The sequence below is a fragment of the Hermetia illucens genome, chromosome 2 (assembly GCF_905115235.1).
Source record: "Hermetia illucens chromosome 2, iHerIll2.2.curated.20191125, whole genome shotgun sequence".
Taxonomy (NCBI): Eukaryota; Metazoa; Arthropoda; class Insecta; order Diptera; family Stratiomyidae; genus Hermetia; species Hermetia illucens.
This window is the reverse complement of record NC_051850.1, coordinates 160,633,137-160,660,557: the sequence shown is the minus strand read 5'-3', so window position 1 is coordinate 160,660,557 and position 27,421 is coordinate 160,633,137. Positions and strand designations below refer to the sequence as shown.

The 27,421-nt window shown below is 42.6% G+C and overlaps 1 protein-coding gene across 4 annotated transcripts in view; it reads right to left on the bottom strand.

Annotated features, from left to right (window-relative positions):
* Positions 1-11,483, bottom strand: part of LOC119647895 (G-protein coupled receptor Mth2-like) — a 61,592-nt gene extending 50,109 nt beyond the window's left edge. For 3 of the 4 annotated variants that reach the window (XR_005248962.1, XR_005248963.1, XM_038049200.1), the window contains exon 1: positions 10,954-11,483. The gene's annotated coding sequence lies outside the window, so the exon portion shown is untranslated. The remainder of the gene's footprint in view (positions 1-10,953) is intronic. The other variant, XM_038049198.1, reaches the window with a different exon arrangement.
* Between the last annotated feature and the right edge of the window lie 15,938 nt (positions 11,484-27,421).

Here is a 27,421-nt window from a genome sequence, read left to right as displayed (position 1 = left end):
ATGTGTAATATATCTAACGTCCCGTTCGTTGTTGGATTCTTCAGGAACACATTTTGTATGATGGATTTGAATTAATCTCTTCAATTTGACTGCTTGCCCTCTCTCCTCCTCCTTGATCCTGCAAAACTCCAACTACCAAATCTAGGTACATCCTTCAAATAATGGCCTGAGGATGTCAAGGAAGGAAGGGAACCTCAGAGGCCGCATCTCAATAAATATCTGAGATAGAAGAAACAGGGATCGAGGCTGTAATCCGTCGTGGATCTTCCCTTTCGATCATGGCACTCAGTTCCGGAGATTTACGGCTCCACACGCGTGGTAGGGCCGTGGTTTTTTTCAGGTTTTAGCTAGCGTTTTGGTTTAACTCGTTAGGTTTACGCAACTGCCTATGTTTGTACGGTTGTTTTTAATATCCGGTGCGGACCCACGCACTCGTATAGACATGTGAATTTCGTATAATAACATGTGAGGGATCGTAGGGTTCAAAGGAACTCACAAATCAGGTCTTGGGTAGAAGAAGCTGGTCTGGCACTCGAGGTAGTCTAGATTACCGTCGATAAAGATCAGGATTGGTGAACACACCATACAGTCGCAGCCAACGCTTAAATACCTAGAAGCCATGGTTTACCAAAGACTGAAATTCAAGTCCCATCTTGAAAATTTAGCAGCCAAGGCTTCCGGAGTGGTTACATTGTTGGCAAGAATGTTACCAAATATATGTAGGTGGTCCCAGGCAAAGCCGTCGGCTCCTGATCTCGAGAGTTGTTAGGTCTATCTTGCTTCATGTAGCTCCAGTCTGGGCATCGTCTTTGAAGGTGGAAGCAACTAGAAGAAAAATGGCAGCCCCATGCCGATTGAGTGAATTGCGAACGTCATGCGCTTGTCGTACAACTTCAGATGAAGCAGCTTGTGTGATAGCAAGCATGATCTCCATCGACATCCTCGCGAACGAGGGTCGACGCAATTGGCACGAAGTGAATCTATTTTGGAATTGCAAAAAAGATGAGATGATTCACCTAAAGGACGCTGGACAGAGAGGATTATTCCAGATGTCTTTAAATGGATCAAACGAAGGCACGGTGTGGTTAGTTACCACGTAACTCAATTCCTAAGCGGACACGGAAGGTACCGTGCATACCTTTATCGCTTCGGGCGTGACGACTCCCCATATTGCCCGAGATGGGTGATGATTCCAGAAGATGTGGAGCATGTTGTTTTTAACTGCCCGCGGTTCGCTGCACACAGAGCGGAGGCGGAAATTGACGCCAAGGCACGGTTGACACCCGAGAAAATCGTAGACCACACGCTAGCCTCTGAAACGTCTTGGAGGGCGGTGGAAAAATCGATGAAGGCGATCCACAGCCTGCTGAGGAAGGAGGAGCTTCCGAGGAAAGTTGCGAATAACGACAGAAGCCGCAGTTCATAACTGATCCTACTCCGCGATGTAATATCGAAATGGCAGTCCCACGGGGTAAGCAAAGGAGAACGAGGTGGTTTTAGTGAGTAAAAGTCTCACATAACCGTATGGCAGGAGGCAGCGGTAAGTTTTGAACCTTTCTAGCTTCCAACGTATAAAAAGAAAAAGACAGACAGACGGAGAGACAGACAGACATTGAACCGAATTTACTACGGGTTTGTTTTGCAAACAAAACCTTAAAAAGTATAAAAATTAAGACAAATTAGAAAGTCATAAAATACTAAAAACTCGTATTTATCATTTGGATCTATTTAACAAAAAAAAAACAACTAATTAGCTGATGATTGATGATCTCTTCTAGCGCACGTTTTCAATATATTTCTCACTGAAAATGTGTTCCGGAATTTAAAACAATCCAAGATTCTAGACTGTTTGGACTAAATTTATGCTGACTAGATAAACTGCTTCTACCTCCCCCAATTTTCCTCCTCATTTTCAAGACCAGACGAGCTTCTTATCAAACACTATTTACTATAAATAAAAATGTTGTTTACTTTTGAGAAATATATTTTAAAAATTCGTGACGTGACAATCTAATGGTTGTGCATCACACAAGATTTTTTGAAGGTATCCACAGTTTTATTTGAGTGACGAAGTGTCATTTATTATCCCAGATTAAGTGGGCGGTTTATGATGATCCAATCAACGAATCATTAGTTTATAGAAATAGATACGGTATCCACATTATGTCACTATTTAACATAATGAATGGATTGCATACTAGCTGTATGGATATTAAGTTCTCATGAAGTTTATTTTCTGATGTTTCCCATGAGTAGCCATCCAGAAAGTTGAATGCTTTCCCTCAAGTAAATCATAGCAAGTGATTGCATCGCATATTATATTTTGTGAGCATTTCAAGTATGCATGGGTTTGGAACTTGTGGTACTCAACACCACATTTTACCTCATGTTATTTTTGTAGCCATCCTTGGCAAGAAACGCATTATGAGTCTGGGACCTATTTAAACAAAGAAAATTCTCGATGACATATGTTTCGTGGACAATTTTATGAGCAGTTACAATTTTTTCCAATTACTGAAAAGTGGAGCAAGGGAATCTTTTTATGAATGAATTCGCTTTAAATAACTTTATTGTTGGCTAAGTTTTCCAAGATACATTCTCGCTCCTTTGTTTCAGTTCTGCTGAAGATAGCTTATTTTTTGCTTATTCACGCAATGTATATTCTTTTTAAAATCCCCAGGGGATGCAAATAACATTAGTTATCATTTGTAAAAATGTAGATCAACAGTTCTAAATTTAATTAGAAACTATACAGAAATCAGCGATCCCACAGGGTGAAATATAGGCTTCATTTCTACAACGCCTCTAAAGTTCATTTTTTTACGATTCGGGGAGGCTTATTTTCACATCAACTTCCTCCATTTGGTATTTCGAAAACAAATCTTAATTTCTGTTTAATATCACACCCAATGGATCAGTGATATTAATATTATATGGGAACGGCTTATTTTGTAATTATTCATCGCTATCGTTTGCCCATTTTAATTCATTTTAATTTTGAGGAAATACATAAAATTGATAAAATCATGTGTATATATAGTACTATTGGCTAATTTTAAGTTAATCCACCGCCAAAAGCAAGCAGAAAAATAAAACCATGGTTAAGTGTATAAACATACATATGTGGAAAATATCAGCGCGTAAGTTAATATAAATTTGGTATTGTATGGATTTACATATCGCATGTCCAGAGAGACAACTTAATAAGCTAATTTGTGGTTTTAAACATTCAGAAATTTAGTTGTGTGCTAAGATAAGATAAATAATGAATTAGAACTTTTAAAAATGGCAATTATTTGCACGGAATGAGTACAGTACAATAGGGGTCGGAAATATGGAAAACGATCGTCGGTTAATGCTGGAAGCGGCATAAAAAGTTCCGGCGGAATATATGTAGAATATATTCTTTCCATTTTAATTTTTTAGTTCTTTTAGAATGGTATGTATATATGTTATTACTTTCACTTATCTTCACTAAACAAATTTTTTTGCCAAGTTTAATTTAATTCTAATTTGTAGTTTTTGTGGTTTGCCCAAAATCAAATGGGTTTAAAACTTATTGTTTGCATTACGCGATTTATATTTAAACGTTATATCCATTGAAGTTAAACTTGGTGTGAAATGAACTCTCTGCACGCTGCGATGACATCCTTTTACATTCAGTCTAAGGGGACTACTCATGCATGTAATATAATAGCATTTTTTCCATCAAATGTAGATATGAGAGGTTTGTGAGGTGTGAGGTGATATGATAAAAAAAATTAGTAGGGGATGAAAAAGGGCAGATATAAATCGAGGACCCATTGTCAGAAACTACCCAGCCCTTAAATGTGAACAAAAAATCTTGCACTGCCTATATAAAATATCAAAGTCCAGCAAAACATATATCGTCTCCATTATCGGGTCTTGCGGTAATGGAAACGAAGATGATGCGTTGGACTAGTGGCCTGACACGTAAGAGACTTTCCCCTAAGAGGGGCAGGAATCAAATATACATCACAAGAAGAAAAGCCGGCACCCGAGAAGAAATTAGGCGACTACTGACCCCCACCGAGCAAATGGGCACAAGGAAAAGAGCATCTTCCAATCATCACAAAACCATTAAAGAATGCAAGCCCATTATTAAGAAAACAGCCGAATTGAGAATACCTTACTCATCTCTGCCCAGAATCAAATGCCAAAGAGAGATGAAGCAGCAACGAGTTCATCGACTCAAAAAAATATTTTCAGCTCTGGTCAAGCTTTGGTCAATAGAATTGGCGGATTTGCGCTCAATATAATTCATAGTGATGTTTTGTTCTGCGAATTATATAAAGGAGCACTTAACATCTGCGAGCCACTTCGGTCACGGTGCTCCCAGGGCAGAGGTGAGGCAGCGTCTATCCTTTCAACTCACGCCAAAACGTTCGAGCTAACCATCCAGTTAATGCAAGATGAACTCTGCGATAGAAACAACTCTATCCAGCTCGCCAACCGATTAGGTCATTCGGTTGAACATGCCCTTCTTGTCCTAGAAATCGACGTCTTGCTCGGAATTAGCCGCGAGACACCTACAATAGTCGGTCTTCATGATGTAAGGAATGCTTTTGAGTCCCTATGACATCGTATTGTTGTTGTTTATAAGTTAAATAGTATATTATATTTCAATCCGTACCTCTGTAAACTAATATTTAGCTTTCATGATGGGGGGTAATTCCAAGTAAAGGTTCAGCAGCAACTGTCATCCCCGTACACCAATCCAGCTGGAACCCCACAAGGGTCAGTCCTGTCCGCAATCCTTTTCGCGTTTTTTACCGCGGATATCCCGATACCTACTTCCACACCCAATCCTATTAAGATCCTCCAATATGCCGACGACCTCTACCGATTTCACTAAGTGGAAACTAGTTCTCAACCCGCAGAAATGCCAAAAAATCGTCCTGAAGGGAAATATGAAGATAACTCCGAAAATGGGTTCCGATATCAAAATCCCATCTTTAAAAATCCATATATCACCCTTCCTCACAGTATCTCTACATCGGCGTCACTATAAACTCAATTCTATTCCTCATTTTAATAACTTTTTAAACCGTGCAAACGACGCCTTCAGATTATTATACCCCATTATCCACTCCACCCACCCCAGCAAAAGTCAAGATTTTCTGCTACATGCAATTAAAAACTCTCCCGCTCGAACCGATTCCCACAAAGTCTCCTTTCCTACAAAACTGATAAACGTCTTTTCGACAGTAAATGTAGAGTAGTTCTCTACACGGGTTCCTGGCCGCCGATGAGGTTTGGATCTTCAAATTTGAGTCGTCAAGCTTCGATCACGGAAGGGAAATTTATCGTTTCTTTTGCCCTGCTCTGCTTTGCCGCTCTACATGGCTGGGGAATTTTGTTCTTGGCAGAGAAAAAAGAGGAAGGAACGAGGAGTTTTACAGTGTAGATATATATTTCGGGAGCTTGACTACAAATAGAAGACAATATCTAACCATTTCGGCACGTTACGCCCCCTTAAGGGATCAGCGATGCCCGGACATGGTTGGCCGTTATTTCAGGAGTTGGATTATCTTCCCATGTTCTATCTGTTCGTCAGCGAATTCAAGTTTAGATAGCAGGGAACCACTTTTCTACATTCAGCAGCAAAGAAAACTCTGAATCCTTCTTTATCCTGAAACCGTTAGTGAGAGATGAATTTCCTGTTTTTATTTTAAAAGAATCGCGTCTAGATGCGTCGGCGATGCGTACGAGAATAAGCAAAGGTTGCACGCCGGCCTCGTGCCAAGCCGCCAGCCGCGGCAGCAACAGTGCAGTGCCGCGGCGGCGTACACTCCGTCCCCAGCTGAAATCGCGCGGGTTCAGCGGAGGAACCCGAGACATGTTCCCGCCAATGGAGATACTGGGCTAGCTGACGCTTCGCATGTGCCTTTTCAGAACATCCCCTGGTTAAGTGAAGACCTTGAGCCTCGAAAAGGAGACCCACCTTGAGCCTCGAAAAGGAGACCCACTTCGACCCGCGCCGAACGTCGAGCGTGAAGCACTACTCCCGTCGTTCCAAGACTTTAAAGGGGCCCTCGTATGGTGGGTGCGGCGGTTTCCGAGGAGCATCCCCTCTAATGAGGACTTGCAAGCTTGTCTCGAGGTCCCTGGGGGTGTCGACCTCCGACGTCGTGTGTTGTGAAGGTGGAGTCAGCCGTAGTTTTGAAACCGCGTCCTTGAGCAGGCGCAGCATGCTGGCCGTAAAATCCTCTGGGTGAGCTGTGTGGAGGCCAAGGAGGACGAAAACAAGGACTTTGACTATAATGGATCGTCGTGAGCCATTAAGGCGGCCTTTAGTGTCCGGTGCCAACGTTTCAGCATCCTATCAGACTGCAGATGGTATGCAGTAGTCCTGTGACATTCGAAACTAAGGAGCTTGTCTAACTTCGAGAAAAGAGTAGACTCAAACTGCATTCCCTGGTCCATGATGATTATGACTGGTACCCCAAAGCGCGGGATTCATTCTCGACACAGGGCCTCACCACATAATTGTGTCGCACTGTCAGCCAGAGGTATTGCTTCAAGCCACCGGGTAAGCCTGTCGATGATTTCGAGGCAATACTTGTATCCGTGCGAGTCTCGTAATGGGCCAATGATGTCTAGATTGGTGTGGAAGCGCTTGGTCGATCTAGGGAATATGCCGGCTTCCTTTTTCATGAACGGCCAAAATTATTTTCCAGTGACTAATCGGTTCGTCGTCCTGATGCCTGGGTGCGCAAGGTCGTATACTGCATTAACAATTTCCTTGCGAAAATTGGCCGAAATGAATCGCCTAGGTCCCTTATCTGAGGTCTTACAAAGTAAATAGGAGTTGAACCGAAAATAGGAAACTCCTTGAACTTGCTTTGAAGCTCTGTGCTATCTTTATGCGAGGACTGTAACCTCCCAGATTCGAGACAAAGGTCTGCAACGACGTTGACTTCTCCAGGCATGTGTTGGATGTCGGAAGTTAACTGGCTGATGAAGCTTAGTTGACAAAGTTGGCGAGGAGACGCTTTGTCGGACTTTTGTTTAAGCGCGAAAGTAAGGGGCTCATGGTCCGTGAACACTGTAAACGGGCTACCCTCAAGGAAGAAACGAAAGTCTTTCATGGAAAGGTACGCGGCGAGTAGCTCACGATCGAAAGGGCTTTAGTTAGGTTGAGCTGGGTTCAGTTGTTTCGAAAAGAAGCTCAACGGTTGCCAAGTTTGATTCATCCGTTGGCGAAGAGCGGGTTTATTTTTTTGACTATTAAGTCAAAGTACGTGATGAAATCTCTATTTCCTGACAGGGACATGCTATTTGAGATCGAAAAACCCCGGCCCTCATCTCGCCGAACTGTTAGTATTCCGGCTTGACGGCCTTGGTGACCGTGTTGGTACCAAAGTGATGCAACGCCTAACTCTCATCGTAACTGAATTAGCGCCCAACGTGGGGCCATAATTGTTGTGCACGTAACAATTCCAACGCCTAATATGTTTTCCACACAAACAAAGCGACTCACACCGCTCATAACGCACTTTCCCAACCTGATTTCTTTCCCATCCTTATCCCTATCCTGGTGTTTCTCCCTATTTTAGAGGTCTCGACAATAATGAGTGGACCTTTTTGTTAACTTTCGTTCAGGTACCCATTTATCTACACTCAACCTTGATTAAACTAGCTGCTAAGGTTCCTGCTAGGTTAAGTATCTTTTAAATTGTAATGTTCATATTTATTCATAAAAAATGCTGTTTCAAAAAACAGTTTTTTACATGAAAAACATTGTTGCCAAATACTCATACATTAGTTGTAATTCTGCTGTTCTGTGCTATTTTTTCTGAACCGGAAATGGCAATTTGTACCTCAGATATATATAGCATTTACCAAAACCAGCCTTACTATTGCTGGCCATGCTTTGAGGTGGGACAGAGCCAAAACATGTTCTGAAAATTAGAAGAGAGAAGCGTTAAGAGAACGCTTATGAGGCCTGTGTGTAGTTGACGTAACGTCCTCTATACCATATAAGTAGGTTTTGGATAATTAGTATACTACCAGCAACACCCGCTTGAGAATTGAGACCATTTAGGAGAATTGTCTATGCCAAAATACCAACCAACTTTGTGCCCTGAGTTCGAATCCCGGTTGTGTCACACACATACGCTGTTTGGCTTTGTGTTTTCCCGCTGTTTTAGGCTTATTCATTGCACAATATTGCGAATAGCAATAAAGAGAGCGAATCACAGTCTCATCGAAAAATTAATTCGGAAAAACAGCAATACAGAGAATAGGTGACTGCTGTGCTCTGCAAAGAAATGAACAGGAGACGTTAAGGTACGACGGCTAAAGGTAAGTGGCACTTATCAAGTTCAGTTGAAGTAAGAAACCTGAACCACAGATGGCAAATTCCTGTTACTAGGGGAAATTAAAAATTACCGCCACTTTTTGCTAATTAATCCATAATGCGCAGAATTGATTGCAGTTATCGATTTTTTTTTTATTTTATACAGAATTAGTTTCGCGATTAGGCGCAATTGCAAATCAACTCCTGGAGAGTACACCGCTTAGATAATCTCAGTGTACACGATAATACTTTCAGGAAACTACAAGTTATGGAAATTTGTATATTGAAAGAAAACCTGTCTACAGCTGTATACACAGTGGCGTTAGAGTTGGTATTTACGCGAAAAAGATAAGATCAATGCTAATTTTTTCTAACCATTAGTAGATTGCTTTATTTTACAGTTGTACTTGGAGTAGAGAGAAATGTAAATCTGCTTCATGGTTTAATTTATAATCATCGAGTTGGAAAATTGCATCAATCATTCTTTAATTTACATAAATGATTCCACAATCAACTCCACAGAAAACAAGGAGTTCAGTGGGGGGTATGAGTGAAAGGTGCAAGTGATGAACCCTTTCTGGCAAATCCATTAAGAATTAATCGTTTGGAAAAGTAATTTCAATATTTTGCATACTCGTTTATAAAAGCTATGCATTTTTTATTAGAACTTCATGTGCACTTGCTCGGTTACCTCGTTAATCGCATTGTCAATGAAAAGTCTGCGGTTTTCCTTCATAACATACATTGGACAGAATCATGTACTGAGAATTTGAATTCACCTGATAGTTGAGTTAGATTGAAAAATAGGAATAAAATGCGCGCCAAGTGGACACCATATTCGTAAGAGGTCTCCCATTCAAGTACTACCATATTCAAAGCGCTTAACTTTGGAGATTATATAATCCTTTTATCGGGTAAACCGACGTTCTGGTGTGGTTGTCCAGTTATTTACCTGTTGATAGTTCTTTTTGGGACTATACTATGGATCATGTTCTTTATTTGGAAAAGCACCACCTTAATTTTTTCCTCACTAAACACACAGCAAAACCTTTTTGGTCGTCAATCCGGGCTTGGCGATGGTTTAGGCCGGCTCGCCGCACTTCGACCACGATCTTTTTCACTTGAGATTTTCGTACGTGATCACTTCATCACCAGTCACCATCCGCTTCAAAAATGGGTCGAATTCGTTCCGCTTCAGCAGTGCAACGCAGGCGTTGATTTGGTCCAAGAGATTTTTTTGCGTCAACTCGTGTGGCACCCAAACATGCAACTTTTTTGGAATCCAACCTTCTGCAAATGGTTCCAAACAGTTTTATGGTCCTTTCCCAGTTCCTGGCGAATCGAGCGAATGCTCACATGCCGGTCTACTTGGATGATTTCGACGATTGACCTACCAGTACGGATTGTATCTTCGACATCCACTACATCAGAACGAAATCGATCGAACCAACGCTGTGCTGTGCGAATCGTTACAGTATCGGACCCATAAACTTCACAAATTTTTTTGGCCGCCTTAGTTGCATTTTTCTCTCTCAGGTAGTAAAAATGTAAAATATGATGAATTTCTTCCTTGGTGGACTCCATCTTTGACGCGCTATAACTTGAGACTGAAACGTACGATCATAAAACTGTCAAAGAGACACCTGTAGCCCAGATTGTCGTCTTGAAATCTCGATATAGTATGACCTGATGCGATACGTACAACATAAGATATGTTTAAGTGTCACCATCTATTGACAAAATACGACATTACTTTTTCCCCAACCTAATATAAGTTACCCAGTAATAGAAATGGATTATAAGAATAATTAGGAAAATAAAGTGGATCCCTCACTATCCTAAACAATAAAGCAGTGTAACTCTCTTCTCATCGTGAATGCAGGTAATAATGCAAGTGGGCTATTCCCTCGGAAAACGGTGGGCAGTTCAATTTTTAGTGACATCATCAAATGCAGCAGACGAAAACCTAAGAAAAACTTTTCATACCTGAAGGGTTTAGCTTCCGGTTTCCACAAATTGTTATGTTACCATAACTTCAATGGCCATAAACTATGGAATGAATTTTTTTGAAATGGTCTTCAGCACAGAAACCGCAACCATCGTATGCAGTTCCTAATTGACCAAATTCTCATAAATTTAAATCTGTAATCTGCAAAATGTGCAGTTTTTGCTCCTAACTTCGAACTTGATTATCGAAATCGCTAGAACTCAATGGTAACCTGGAGAGTTAGAATGCAAAAGGAAACAGCTTTGGACTCGGAATAATCGTAAACATCTCTAGATTCCGTAAACATAGTAAAAAGTCGCTCAAGAGCTTATCTTGTGTACTATACACATAGCTGCGTCTTTCATATCTTATCGACGTTTTAAGATAAGGTAAATGTCTATTAAGGAATTGGCTCGAAAGAGTGATTGTAAGACGTGTTTATATGTAAATTATTGATGATAGCCGCTATTTATCTTCGTTGGGTGTAGAACTAGCAGATAAGTATGATGTCCCCAGAACGGGTGTTTTTCCGGGTTTCAAATTAAAGTAGCAGTTTCTAACTGACTTCAGGCGAATAACATTAAAGAACATCTAAATCACCAACAGTCCATTACAAATTAAATCTTAGAACCAAAAAACTTACACATAGTCATTAAAACACAATTCAATATCCGGGCACCCTCGCCAGCATCAATCTTTTATCTCATCACCATTCTGCAAAAACCTTGCTCTCAGTACCAATCACTTGTTTCACCTGTGATTCTTCACTGAACTATTAATTTGCAGCCAAAAAACACCTAACACCACTTGCACCGATCCGTGAATTTTCTTATTGTTAAAAACCGGTTTATTAGCGGAGGCTATAAAGATACTCCAACGATAATAAATTAACAGAAAGATTGCACTTTGCTCCAAGTAAACTGAGCCAGGTATTTCCCGGACTGTCACGAATTTAGCTGGGAAAGCCCGCGTGCAATCCGTACCACGGTTAAGAGTTAACTGATGGACTCAGCAGAAGACTTTAATGAAATAGAATTTGCCATTCGCTCGTGTTCACAGTTATTATTTAAACAAATATCTTGAAGCTTTCATATCTGATGTGCTGCGCAAAACTAAAATATACACCACGTTGGAGAGAATTGGAACTTGAATTTCATGTAAGAAGCAGCCAGTGGAACACTAGCTGAGAAGCGGCTCAATATTTATTCAACGAACTGTAAGTTGAATGAATGGTGTTGAACGTGTGGCTTCCAATAATTCTGTTCAACTTTCCTTCAATGGAAGTTATCGCTACACTTGTATGTGCATAATATGTAGTCCAGGTGTTGATTGACTCTTACGAATTTTGAAGTGTTGAATCCTAGAATGGACTCAGCTTATCAAATCTTGATAAGATTGTTTTTTATAAGATTTTTGTTTTTTAGGTGACACAGAGGCAGAAAAGCTTATCTCTGCACTGACCGTCATTGTTCAGTATTAAGTGCAATGAAACAAACATTAGTCCAAAGATTTCTTCGTTACTAAAGATAAGGTTGGAACATTGATTTGATATGTTTAATAGACACCGTGCAGGTGGTGAATAGGCTACGGGATTAATTATATTGGTTTGATAAGGAGGAAAATAATATTCACTCTTTTTCAGGTTTTGTGTAAAACAGAATCTTATTAAAATCGGTTTACTGTGTCTGTGTCCTTTTTTTATTAATTTTTTTTTTACGGATGGAGGTGGAAATCTTACAAAGACACTGCCGCGCAAGTTTGCAACATTGTGTGGGATTCTCAACCACTAAAACCACCCCAACTTTCTCTTTCCTTCTCCGCGGAACCGCCACAAAGCACAACTGCGCGGGGTGGACTGCGCTTTAAGCGACCAAGTCTTCCGTTCTTCGTGTCATCCTTGCACCCTCCGCTTTTCCAAGTTCCTCCGGCATAAGTCATATCACTTTTTTTGGAGATGATAACTAATTCGGGCCGTAATCTTCTTTTATGTGTCGCATTTTTCTTTTCTCCAACCTTGATCCATGCTTTCTTGGTTCCTTTTTGGGGCTTTACCTCCCTTGGGTCGATTAGAGCCGGCGCTGCAGTTTTCACGATTTTGGTAGAGAGTAAACAAATGATTCTTTCGGATCCTCAGAGGACGGGAAAAGGCAAAAAGGCCCCTCACCGGAAAAGGGAAAGTGAGAGGCCTTTTTACCTTTTCGCGTCCTGCGAGGATCTGAAAGAATCATTTGTTTACTCCCCGTCCAGGTCCCGGTTTCCCGACTTGTTTTAAATGTCGAGGAATATACAAAAACCTGCTTCCACGGTTCCTTCTATCTAAGTATCTACTGTTACGTTATTGTGAATAGTTAATGTCGATAGGAGAAATAGCGAGCTAGTGAAGACACTTTTTTTGAGGTAGGGATGTAAAACGCATTTACGCACAAAGTGCCAGACTCCTGCCTCAGACGGGCTACCAGCTAAAACCCCGGTACGATAGGCGGACGCAACTCGCAGAGCCCTTCGTTTCTGTACTTGTGTTAGGCGATTACGGTACATTTCTTTACTGAGGGACTTAGCCCATATTTCGGAACCGTAAACGAGAACTCGGAAAGTACAGGGCCCAACCGCCCCAGGCGCGAAAGTTTTACCAACAAGTCAGCGGGATGAAGCCTTATACTCTCTTTGTCTCCACAGGATGAGCATCGATTCTGCCGAGACAAAGAAGGAAATCTGATTTTCGACAGAATGGGCATATTGGAGAGATGGGTTGATTATTTTGATGAACCGCTCAACAACCAAAATATCGGCTAGTTGGAGGTCCCGCCAACTGAAGACGATGGACAAATGCTGCCACCACCAAGCATAGACGAAACAGTCTGTGCAATCCACCTGTTTAAAAACTAAGGCGCCTGGAGCCGATGGAATTACAGCCGAATTGGCTAAATATGGAGGCGGCCAATTACACCCAGCTCTGATGCTCAAGGTGGTGTCTGACGACTGGCAAAGGGGTATTTTCTGTCCCATACATAAAAAGGGAGATATCACGCAGTGCAGTAATTATATAGGTATCACTTTGCTGAGTACCATCTATAAGATATTCTCCGCTATCTTGTTAGGTTGGATAACCCCATACGCCAGAACATTATTGGCCCATACCAAAGAGCCTTCACTCCAGGCAAACCAGCAACAGATCAGATTTTCTCTATGCGGCAAGCGATGGAAAAACTGTTGGAATATGGACATCAGTTGCACCATCTTTTCATCGACTTTAAAGCCACCTATCATAGAATAGCTAGGGTAAAACTGTACACGGCCATGAGAGAATTCAGTATCCCGACGAAATTGGTTAGACTGACTAGGCTGACCCTGACCAATGTGCGAGACCAGATAAAAGCAGCAGGATCACTCTTAAGACCATTCAACATCAACAACGGTCTACGACAAGGGGATGCCCTATCATCCGTCCTCGTTAACCTGGCCCTGAAGAAAGTGATCTATGATGCTGAAGTAAATGCAAGAGGTACGATCCTCTTCAAGTCCACCCAACTACTGGCCTATGCTGACGATACCGACATCATAGGAAGAATAACCCGAGACGTACAAACTGCCTTCATCCAGATCGAGCAGGCGGCGCGAGATCTTGGGCTACACATTAATGAAGGGAAGACAGATTATATGGTGTCAACGTCTGCACTAAAAACCAACCAACCAATAACATCAAGTCGCACTGGTCAAGCGAACATAATGAAGATAGGAGACTACAACTTTGAGACCGTTGATAATTTCTCCTATCTAGGGTCGAAAATCAGAACCGATAACAGGAATGACGGTGAAATCAACAGAGTCTATTTCAGCTTACAAAAACTGTTTCGCTTGAAACATCCCACCATAGGGTCAAAGCTCTTACTGTACAAGAGAGTGTCTTGTCAGTACTTATGTATTCTTCGGAGACTTGGGTTCTTAGCAAAAAAACTGCGATCTCTTGGCCGCGTTCGAGAGAAGATTCCTCTGAAGAATTTTTGACCCCCTACATGAGGATGGACGATTCCGTAGCCTACTTAACGACGAAATCTATGAGCGATACTATCACCGTCAGGTTCTGGATTAAATCCGGTTCAATAGGTTGCAGGTAATTTAATCCGTATAGTTGAGGATGATCCAACCCGAAAATTCTATAAGGGCAATCTCTATGGTAGAAAAAGAAGACGAGGCAGACCCTGCCTGATACGAAACGATGGCGTAGGCCAGGTCGCCAGGCAGTTTTTAGGGTCGAGTTATCGAATTGGTGGATTTCGGCGCAAAACCGGGGTGTCTCGAGTTCCTTACTAAGGCAGGCCTAGATTGGATACCGGTTGTTGCGCCGTTGATGATGATGAATGGTGTCAAATTTAGATGCCTGTCTAGCAGCTTTCCGTTTGACTTCCAAACGATCTAACCATCTAACGTTCATAGCAGACATAACTAGTCGAACCTTCTCAGCGTTAACCAGGAGTCTGTTACGAAGGACCCAAGTGTGAATTATCGGTAGAATTGCATTCATCTTTTTTTCTTCAGCCTTTGCCCGGTTCACAAGCGGGGTCGGCTCGTCGTGATCGATTTCGCCATTTTATTTTATCAAATGCCTCATCTGGATGCAATCTCATACCATCGAAGACTTCTCTCTCGTAGTTTTTCGACGATCAGTGCAATCCCATCTCGATAGCGGATATGCTTATTACGCGTGTGATCAAAACGTGTCATGCTACTAATCCAACGCAACATCTTCATCTCCATTACCGCAAGACGCCGTTCATTGGCTTTTATAACCGGCTAACACTCAGAGCCAGGAAGGACGACACTGCGGTAAATTTTAGATTTGAAACGTTTGTTGATACGTTCATCACAGAGTTGCATTCATACGTTCACATATTGTGTCAATCATCTTACCGATAATTATTATCGCTTTCAGCAAATCTCCCGCTCTGAAAACGTAGGTTTCAATTGGATTGGTCCCCAAATTGAATGAATGGAGAATCATAGTCTAAACCCAGGTTTTCCATCGATAAACTCAATATTTCCTTTCACACTGGATTGGATCGTTACTATCGAAATTTAATTTTATTTGTTGTTTGTTTTACTGGGGAAAGCAACTCGATCGCGACAAAGCACGTGTTTGCCAAGACAAGGCTAGTTAAAACTGGGGCCGTCTGGAACCAAGCATTCACCGTTCAAGGCCTCATTTCCGTGATCATTCAGCCTTGCAAACGGTAGTCACACCTTGGCTTGACGTTCTCCTTACTGTTTAGTTTCAGGTTTCATCTCTGGTTCGCTAAAGGGCCTTCATTGTCGGCATCTGTATGCAAGAGAAGAAGTCAGTGGACTTGCAAATCATTCTTGCAGCTTCCTAAAATTTTTCTCGAAGTTTCGTTTTCCAAAATAGTTTTTGCGCTGCTGTAGGTCTCAAGTATTCAACCTCTGTTTCCCGTTTAACTCTTACACCATGTAGTCTAATGCCTTTAATTGACCAACCTTGAGTTTTCTGATGAATGCTACTATGCTGGTCTTGCCTGTACTAATGTGCAGCCCAGTTGCCTTGCACCCGATGCTAGTAATTTTCAATTCAAATAGGATTGTTTTGCAGATTAATGCAATATCGTCCTGACTCTTCACCTCCTGCTCTTGGTATATATCCTAAGGATATGCTACCTTTTATCATTATCGTACCGTTCGGAGAGATCCTAAAATAATTTATAGGAAGGACCTTCTAGGGTTTTGCTGAAAAAATGCCCCCCACTCCAGATGATTTCAATGGTTTAAAGGTTTCCACAGCCCATCTTACTCTAACTTGCGACCATACCGCTTTTACTATTTTCTAATTTTAACTTTTCCTCCTTCTGCCCGTTACTGCGATGTCAAACAGGATGTTATGGTTTTCTGCTGTGGGATAGGATCCCAGCAAAGGAGTTTCCACAAGCAGATCTGCCCGGTCCTTCTCATTCTTTGGAAATGTCCAACCTTCTTTCTTAGAAAGGCACTCTACCTACCTTTTAATCGGCTTCAACTTTTCTTAGTCAGAATTTTGCTGTGGGTTCTTTACTCTCTTCACAGGAATTCCAGAAGTTGTTTGCTTTCCTTTTCTGATTTCATTGCTGTAAGCGGCTATTGCGTCCTGGTACCTCCGGGGGTCCCTGGTTTGTTTCGCTTGTTTTTTTTGTGTTTTCTGAACACTGCTCCATGTCTCTTGCTGAAGTGATTGTCTTAAGCGGAGAGTTGGTCTCATCCGCGTCAATGGTAGCTCGGTTAAGGTCTTCCGCCACCCATCTCTTGATGAGCTATGTTTTTCCTCAGATGGCGTAAGTGCGTCAAGCGATAGAAGACTTCTGAACGAAGTAACTTTTGAAAAGACGTTCCTAGAACTGAAAAGATAGAAAATCAGTTGGCATTAGTTCCAGAGCACCAGGGTTTTAAACTTGAGTGACACGTCAAAAGTGTCAAAAGAAGGAACGACTGTTGCTCGATGCAAAAAAATTTCAACTGTATTCAATTGCTGTGTCTAGCAAGATAGTGACGCTAATGACATAAAAGGCAAGGCGATCACGAAGCTACAGAATAGTTGCACCGAAAAATCACGCGGAAAAGAAAAGAGGAAAGCTCGACAGATGTTCAATAATTTATCAACAACAGCGCAACAACCGGTATCCGGATAAGGCTTGCTTTAATAAGGAACTCTCGACATTCCGGTTTTGCGCCGCCTTAAAGTATGTGTGGCGTCATGATCTAAGCCATTGGTCCATCTCAGGTAGGGTCTGTTTCCTCTTCCTTTGCTAGCATAGTATTGCCCGGAAAATCTGTAAGACTTTTCAGGCTAAAAATTACCCATTTTTCTTCCTGAGAACCCAAGTCTGCGTGGAATACATGACAGCTGGCAAGATAATTTTTTTGTACAGTAAGAGCCAGCCTTGAACCTGTGGTGAGATGCTCCGAGCGGAACAGTTTTTGCAAACTGAAATAGGCTCTGTTGGCTGTCAATAACCGTTGTAACCAGTTGTGACTTTCGACCTTAGATAGGAGAAATTATCAACGTAGTCTCCTCATTTTATTGGACTTATGTGACCAGTGCTATTTGATGTTGTTGCCTCGCTGGTTTTCGGTGCTGATGTTGATATACAGTCCAAGATTTTGCGTCGCCTGCTCGATCTGGATGAAGGCAGTTTGTACGTCTCGGGTAGTTCTTTCCATGATGTCGATATCGTCAGCATAGACCAGTAGTTGGGTGGACTTAAAGAGGATCGTACCTCTTGCATTTACCTCTGCATCACGGATCACTTTCTCGAGGGCCAGGTTAAAGAGGATGCATGATAGGATATTTCCTTGTCTTAGGCCGTTGTTGATGTCGAATTGTCTCGAGAGTGATCCTTCTGCTTTTATCTGGCCTCGCACAGTGGCCAGAGTCAGTCTTATCAATTTCGTCGGGATAGCGAATTCTTTCACGACCGTTTGACTTTGGCTTTTCTATCATAGACGTTCGTAAAATCGATGAAAAAATGGTACAACCGATGACTATCTTCTCTATTCTCGGGCTGGAGTGAAGCCTCTTTGTTATGGCTCAATGATATTTTGTGGCCGGCCTAGTATAATGTTTGACAGTTTATTAATATTCTCCACCCATCGCTTCATGCCCATACTATCGGAAATCAGATTCCTCTCTTTGTCTTGCTGTTGGTTTGTTAGTAAAACTCCGGCGTCTAATGCGGTTGCTTCTTGTACTTTGGAAATTCACAGACCTATTGATTTTGCCAGGCTTCCTTTTCCTCCTTATGAAGTTACTATTCACTCGGGGAAATTTGTGAAAGGTCTCTGCGTGTACTTGCTCGGAGATTGTTGCATTGCTCTGTGTGAAGTAGTCTTGTTCTGCTGCTACTATACTACTTGCTATATTTGCCGAACGAGTCGTTATCATTGATGTTTTTCGGCAAAGAATGGAAGCCAACATACCGCCTGGATAAGGGCTCCGTCCCTATTTGGCTGTTAAAATCTGCAAATATGATTTTGTTTCTATACCTGTGGTGGATTTCGAGGGTTCGTTAGGTGTCTTATAGAAGGTGTTCTTCTCCGACTCTATAGTCTCCTCTGTAGGGGTGTGAACCTTAATGAGGCTCATATTTTGAAACTTGCCTCGCATACGTAGAGTACATAGTCTTTCACCTATATTTTCAAAGCCGATAACAGCAGGTTTCATTTTCTGGCTAACTAAGAAACCTATTCCGAGCAAGACCCCTATAATATATGGTATAATGGTTATATTCCAGGAAACCGCTCCTTGTCTATCGCATTTCTTGCCACGCTGTTACATCGGCGTTATATTGGGAGAAGGTATCGGCTAGCTGCTGGACAGCATTCGATCTGCATAGAGAGCACACTTTCTGAGGCTCCTTTTGTGGCTTCGTAACAAATTGTTTTCTGTGTAGTGTGTCAGTCCTACCCAGCTTCCAGCCTGGAGAACCAGTCGGTGAGTGTGAGACTCGTCTTCATTCTTCCCCTTCTGTAGCTTTTGGTTAAGGAAGAAATTCCTAGTGATCACGACGTGGAGTTGGAGATAGGGTTCGGTAGTAGAGCTGTTGATGTTTGATATTGGTTTAGTAGGCATTTCCCAAGTTTCATCGTCCATCATTGGTACCAATCCACGTTTTCGCCCTGGGACCTATACAACTCTGTGAGCGCTAGTGAGGTTGGATGATAATATCTGAGAAGTTTTGGAGAGTTAGTATAACTACTAAAATAGATTTTCTTAGTATGCACTGCATAAATTAGCAACATATGCAAGGATTTAAACAAAGTTAAGGTATCAACTTCCTCGAGCGGGATATAACATACTCCAACATATTATCCACAGCATACATTACTCATAAACGAAAGATTATGTTAGATACATATATCTTTTGCTATCTCTCAATTTGAATGTACGTGCGTATACTACTGTCCATATGTAAATTGCTTACGCTCTTCTGAGTGTCCCACATAATTCACATATCTAACAGTATCGATCAAATAACAATAGCAAATTACTAAATCGAGTCAAAGTATATTTCGCATTTCTACAGAACAAATATAATTTTTGCGTTGGATCCCACAGACTCATTAAAGATAAGCACGGATGCCCATATGTTCCAAACAAGGACTATCACGCGTTTATTCAAATGACCTACGTTAACAATGGTTATTACCGCAACAATAATACGAGGGGGGGGGGGGGGGGGAGGATCTAGTGTGTATCCAATAATTTCATTTGGAATCGAAATGTTGGATTATCGTCACCTCATTAGCCGGGTATTAACCAGCAGGGCTTGGTGTCATCCAAGTTGGATGTTTTCGCTGAAACCACAAAGGGAATATGATTTATCGGAAAGTAGAAAGGGATTATGTCAAACGTCAATGAGGATGATAAGGAGATAGATAAATGCCACGAGTGCAATCATCTTAATTGTTTTATGATGTCCAGGGGAGTGGTAATTAATGTTGAACCCGACGCACAGAAATCGTTTGGGAATTTGTCCAATGTCATGCTCCACCTTCAATACTTTATAGGGTTAAGCATAGAAAATTAATTTAAAGGACATGTTTGCTGACTTATTAGCATTTGTCATTTTCAACTGCATCCATTAGTGGAAGAGAGTACTATCTTGATTATATTACCAAGGAGATTAGTTTGTGCAAAAAGCGAGTGGTCGAATAATTAGGATAATAGGATAATGATGATTCTATCGGCTCCGAACCTAGTTGAAAAATGAGATACTCCGAGCCTTCTGTTGGAATGACTATGGATAATTTCAACTGAGTAAGTAGATATCGCGAAGGATGAGGAATGCTGTTTTTGCAGGGCACTCCTTGAAGAAGTTAATGATACTATACTATCCCCGTAGATTCTCAAATATCTTTCGCTATCAGTTGAAGAGCAAAGTTAATTCAAGATACAATATGGCGAGTGGAGAGAGATTTAAGGAGCGTGTTGCTCTGTCATATTTTTCTTTTTTAATGGGGTAGGGTAGGTGAATGCATTTACGCACACAGTGTTGGACTCCCGGTTCGGTACGTCGTCGGACTACCAACACCTCCACATCGTCAGAGAACTAGCCTGGAACCGTTTGTCACATTACTTCGGGCTAGTACTCGAACTCTCCCGCCTTGCGGAGCCTTCAAATCAGGGAATTCCTTTCACCAACGGGAGGGGAGAGGAGGAAGGAAACTGTCAGTTCAAGGAACCCCTTGCCACCAGGCTCCTCCACCGGTCGAGTTCTATCTTCAACGAGAAGGGCCCGAACGTAATGAGCAACACGGCTCCACTTGTCAGCAGTCTTCAGCATCTCTTCGACAATGTCGTCTGGAGAGAGATCCCCTGTGTTTAAATAGAGCTGCTGACGAACCCCATCCCACCTTCCACAAGAAAAAAAAGTGTGGTGGGCGTCGTCCACAACTCCATTGCAAAACACACAATCTGGAGATCCATGCCCACTTAAAAATTGGGTAAGGAAATAGTTAGTCTCACCGCGCTTCCGATTCGGCCACGCACCTAAGTTGTCCATCTGCCTTTAGTTTCATTAGGGCCACGAAAGCTGCCACTCGTCTAGAGTGCGTTGTCGTTCTTCGCGAGCAACCACCTTTCTTGGTTCATCTTCCTTGCGCTTGTATATGGCTTGACGTTCCTTAGGAAGGAGGGCAACGGGGATCACTCCCACGATCACCATCACGGCCCGTTCAGAGACAGTGCGATACGCAGACGCCACCCGCAAAGCTCCCCGTCTCTGTACACCCGTCGTCAATATCCGTAAGAGATAGTTCGGCACGTTGAAAGTATTGTCTAGTGTGCCTAGAATGTCTTTCCATCTTACGGAATTAAAGGCGTTTCTGACGTCAAGTGTTACGAGGAGCACCACCCGTCGAGTTCGGCGGCTATGTGCCTTTGTTCCTCGAAAAGCGTCCACGACTTGCATGACAGCGTCAATCAGTGGATCTCCCTGCTCGAAAACCAAACTGCCGGGGAGATAAATCTCCGGCAGCGCGTATCGTTCTAGCGAGTCTACTTCTAATGAGCTTTTCAAGCACTTTCCCAGCATTGTCAGGCATACATAATGGGCTGTATGAAGACGGCTATTCGGGGTCGTCTTTCCCTTTATGGATCAGCACAAGCCTCGCAACCTTCCAACGAGCAGGGAAAATACCCTCTTTCAGGCAAGTGTTGAATGCGCCGAGCAGTAGGTCTGGCCGATGTTGGAATACCTGTTTGTATACCTCTGCTGGAATACCATCGGGTCCTGGCGCCTTCTTGTTTTTTATAGAGAGGACTGCCTGTTCCAACTCTTTTATAGAGAAAAGTGGATAGTCCTCTGCACTCTCCGCGCCGACGTCATCATCCCATACGGGGTGCGTAGGGAAGAGTGCCGTTACAATGCGGTCCATCTGCTCGGCCTTAAGCGAACAGGGTTCCGCAGAGCCCCGATTTTCCTGGTTACCAGTTTGTAACCGAGTCCCCATGGATCCCCATTCACCTCGTCGACAAGATCTTGCCATCAACGATCTTAGCTCTTGTTTATTGCGCTGCGGAGTCTCCTTTTGGCTGATTTGTACTTCGTCATTATGGTACATGCCTCCTCCCGGTCGCCTAGACGTTGTGTTAAGCTGCAGAGCCTGTGACACCCCTTCCGGAGCTCGGCGATTTCCACTGTCTACCAGTACATGGAAGGTTTGCCGCACCTTGCTGTCTGCTCTGTCATATTAGACGCATAGAAACGGTCAATTGTGTTGGACTCATTACCTGTGCTAAGATGATTGATATGTGCAGTTAGTTAGTTTAGGTGGCTCCAAGCACTCAGGTCACTGTTAGGCCCATTGTACTATCCCCGTAAATCACCTATTCAATGGCTTCCCACTTACGGGTTTCGCAGGCTTTAACGAATCTGAGAATATTCTCCGGAGGCTGAGAGTGTGCAGATTCTTCATTGAAGGAAACCTTACCAAGGTGTTTGAAATAATAAAAAACTTGATTTTTCTTATTTGCTAATGTTGATATTTGTTGCACTGATGAAGAGAACAAGTGGTTCCCGAAATATCGGCATTTGCAAAAAAACAAAGAATCAACACTAATGAATAAGAAAAAACAAGTTTTATAGACAGGAAAAACCAACGGTAAGCACTATTCCTAATCAAGTTATTAATAAATCATCTATTAGTTTCAGCAATGAAGAAATTGATCTCCTCAATAAGGACTGGAACTACGACGTAAAAACTGACCTGCCAGTTGAACAGGTTGTTGCAGATGTGGAAGGAGCCATAGAATTCATGGACAATGAAGCGAAGGAGGAAATCAGGCATGAACTATCAAAAGCCATGGCTTACAAAACTAAGATTCAAAAGTCTGCTAATCAGCGGGAAACCAATATCTTACGAGAACTACAGAAGAAACCGGTATACTACTTAAAAGCGGACAAAGGTAATGCGATTGTAATTATGGATAAGCAACATTACGACAACCTAGTAATGGAAATGTTGGCTGGAGGAAACTACTTTGAATTGAGGAATGACCCGCTACCAGGATCCATAAAACGAGTAGAGACGGCCCTAAAAGAATGCTCTCTAGTGGTTGACAACCCAGTCGGACTCCGGATTCAAACCCCTCTTTACCCAGAATCAGATGCCAATCAAAAATACACAAATCAGGCAATAAGATAAGGGAGATTATTGCAGATTCTAACTCCCCTACTTACAACAATGCGAAGTGGTTAGTTGAGGATTGCCAAAAATTGGGGTGTACCAACGGGAAACAATCTCAAGAATTCGAAAGAATTGATTGAAAGATTGAATATATTGGGGGCTTTGGGGAATAATGAACGCCTAGTGTCATTTGATGTCAAAGCTTTATTTGCCAGTATGCCTCTAAAAGAGGCAATAACAAAATTTAAAGAGGGGCTACTACGGTTTGGTTCGACACCAGAATGGAGGAGAATGCCAAAACGATGATGATTTCACATTCAGGGGAAAATACTTCAAGATAACCTCAGGTGTAGCGATGGACAATCCTCTCTCCCCACTTCTAAATTAAATCTCTATTGCATCACTGTAGGGGAAAACGCAGCAGGATGGATTATTGCCAAATATATGGTTGAGGTACGTGGATGACATTTTGACAGTGATCCCGGAAACAAGTATCCATAATATGTTGGATAGCATTAACACGCTACACTCTAAAATCACCTCCACTCATGAGATTGAAGTTAATAACCAATTGCCTTTCTTAGATATATTAATTAAACGTCAAAACGGACAATTTCCTTTTTCTATTTTCAGCACCTAGCGTACAATCCCGGTCACCTCGTTCCATAGTTACCAGCATAAAATGGCAGCTTATGGCACGATGATCCATCGTCTTCTAACAGTCCCACTCAAGAAGACTACCACCACCATAGACACGATGATCAGGAGGCATGCACGAAGGTTAGAATCTGTCCAAACATATAAAACGGACATTGAAAAGGTTCGACATACAACTGGTAGGATCAAGCCGTATCTACCAGCTAAAATCCCAGCTGGCTAGGGAAAAGGAGCAAAAAACGGTAGAGGAGATGAACGGTATATATAAAATCGCGTCCTCAAATTGTCCGAAGGTGTATATCGGACAAACGAAAAGGCTGGTAACTACTAGATTCAGGGAGCATACGAAGGAGGCAGAGGTGGCTATCAAGTACTTCCGAAAACCTACAAAATCTATGGTGGCTAAACATATTTATTTATTTATTTAATTAACGGACAACAAACAGATAGAATTCCAATTAATTATTGTCCTCAGGAGGAGGAGGAGAAAGCAAAAAACTTATCCTACGTTTAAAATTACTTAAAGTAGGGAAGTTAAAAGGACCAAGCTGTTTTGCATTATAATTTCGGCAAAGCCTGGGAATCGGGGAATGAAAATAGATTTCGAGCTCCGCGAAGGGCACGTTGAAAATATCTGCGTTACGTGTGTCATAAGACGCAGGACGGCAGGTGATCTCGTCAGCGGCGGAGCAGTTCATCAGGCCCGAGGAAAGTTTAAAGGATGTGCATAGATCCAGATAGGATCTAAGCTGTTGTGGGAAGGGAAGGTTTAGAAAGCGGAGGCGGGAGGGATAATCCACACGAGGGAAGCTTTTCTTAAAGAAGAGAGAACGGGTGAATTTACGTTGCACATTTTCAAGGGCAAGACAATCACAGTTACGAGTGGGTGACCAGATCACGGAGCAATACTCGAGGGTATTCCTCACAAGGGAATTGAAGAGAGCTAAGGAGGGTTGGATGGAGTGAAAATCAGAGGAGGAGCGAAGAATAAAGCCTGACAATTTTGCTGCTCGATTGATGACATCGACGCAATTGGTGTCAAAGCGGAGCTTATTGTCGAAAGTGACTCCGAGGTCTTGAGTGGAATTTAAGCAGGATAAGGAATGTCCGTCAAGCGAGTAGGAGAAAGAAGTGGGTGAGGATTTTAGGGAGTAGCACATAGAGTGACACTTTCTGACGTTTAGCGCTAAACCATTAGTCGAGCACCAATGAACCAGAGTGTCCAGGTTATTCTGAAGGGAAACACAGTCTATAGGCGACGATATAGCGGAAAACAGCTTAAGGTCGTCTGCATAGAGCAAACAGGGACAAGTAAGGAGGGGAGGAAGGTCGTTAATAAAAAATAAAAATAGCAAAGGACCCAGAATAGACCCCTGTGGGACGCCAGAAGAGAGGGAGAAGGAGCGGGAAGTACAGCCGTCAAAAGAGACGCGGCAGGATCGGTTGGAAAGGTAAGAGGCAAGCCATAAAACAAGTGGTATGGGAACGTTTAGGGACGAGAGTTTGGATAGAAGTATCTTGTGATTTACAGTGTCGAAGGCTTTCGCAAAGTCAGTGTAAATGGTATGCACTTCTTGCCGTGAATTTAGACATTTGGCGACAAAGTTGCTAAAGTCAAGCAGGTTGGAGGCAGTGGACCTACGTTTAACGAAGCCGTGCTGTTCTTTCACTATGTGATGGTCAAAGTGGGCGGACAACCAGTCGCTGACATATCTTTCCAGAATTTTGGAACAGGAGGAGAGGAGGGAAATGGGACGGTAATTCTCGGCAAGCGAACGATCGCCACTTTTGTGAGTGGGGATAATGAGAGCCTCTGTCCACAAGCTGGGAAAATGATTCTCTTCAAGGCTTTTGTTGAAAATAAGAGATAGGGGAAGGGAGATGGACTTACCAGTTTTAAGCAAAAAGAGGTTTGGAAGACTATCGTGGCCAGGTCCGACCTTGGCATCAAGTTCGCCAATGAGGTATTCGACAAGGATAGGGGTAAGTGGGGGAATGGTAGGCGATGCGGGGCAGGCTACATCTACTATCGGGAGGGATTCGGAGGAAGGGGGAGGAACATAGACTGACGAAAAGTAGCGGCAGAGTAAATCACAAGATCGTTGGGGGGAGTTAGCTGACAAGCCAGAGAATTTAATGGACGGAGCGGATAACTGGGCAGGGCGAATGTGGGACCAGAAAGGTTTCAAATTTCCGCGCTTTAATGAGTCTTCCACACTGGACAAATATTCGTGTCTGGACTTACGTATTAAAGATTTGACCGAGGAACGAAGGGATTTGAAAAAAACTAAGTCAGCAACGCTTCTAGAAGAAATGGTGGAATGCGGCCATAAAATAAGCGCCGACGATTTGAAAGTATTAAAACAGGTAAGAAAAATTAACCAGCTGGACGCCTACGAAAGCTTATTCATTAGCAAGCAGCCGGTAGACACTAGGTTGAATTCAGATCCAGGCAATTGCTATTAACCATTGCTTAAAAAACTTTTTTAAAAAAACTAATTATAAAACCGGCATCAATAACGGTCTACGACAAGGGGATGCCCTATCATGCGTCCTCTTTAACTGGGTCCTCGAGAAGTGATCCGTGATGCTGAGGTAAATGCGAGGGGTACGATCCTCTTTAAGTCCACCCAACTACTGGCCTATGCTGTGACAATATCGACATCATGGGAAGAACCACCCGAGGCGTACAAACTGCCTTCATCCAGATCGAGCAGGCGGCGCGAGATCTTGGGCTGCACGTCAACGAAGGCAAGACAAAATATATGGTGGCAACGTGAGCACCAAAAACCAACCAACCAAGAAGATCAAACCGCACTGGTCAAACGGGATGAATAAAGATAGGAGACTACAACTTTGAGACCGTTGATAATTTCTCCTATTTAGGGTCGAAAATCACAACCGATAACAGCTACGATGATGAAATCTACGCACGGTTGTTGTCAGCCAACAGAGCCTATTTCAGCTTACAAAAACTGTTCCGCTCGAAATGTCTCACCATATGGTCAAAGCTCTTACTGTACAAGACAATGATCTTGCTAGACCTCATGTATTCCTCGGAGACTTGGGTTCTTACCAAGAAGAATTGCGAACTCTTGGCCGCGTTCGAGAGAAGAATCCTCCGAAAAATTTTTGGCCCCCTACATGAGGATGGACGATTCCGTAGTCTACATAACGACGAAATTTATGAGCGATACCATGATCGTCAGGTCGTGGACAAAATTCGGCTTAATAGGTTACGGTGATGATGATGCCACCCGGGAAGTCTATAAGGGCAATATCTATGGTAGGCAGACCCTGCCTGAGTTGGAGCGATGGCGTAGGTCAGGACGCCAGACTTCGGCGCAAAACCGGGATGTCTGGAGTTCCTTATTAAGGCAAGCCTAGACCGGATACCGGTTGTGCCGTTGATGATGATGATGAGGGCTTCCCCAAAGAAGACCAAGCCGTCCAATTCGATCTAGATACCAAGATCATTACCAGGTGAAGACTTTAGACGTAAAGTGGTTCCCTCAAGAGTACAACTTCTGCGTGAACACTCTCCTGCCAAATGACAGCAATGTAATGAAAGGAATAGTTTGCACTGACATAACGCATCTCTTCGAACCGTTAGGAATAATGAGCCCAGTGGTGACCAAAGCAAAAGTATTTCTTCAGCACTCTGGAGTCTAAAAATCGATGGGGATGCAGCAGTGCCAATGAAGACGGACTACCTTTGGATCAGGTTTTGTCAGGAGGTGCAATGCTTGCAAGACTTTAAATTTCCAAGACATGTATTTTCTGGAAAC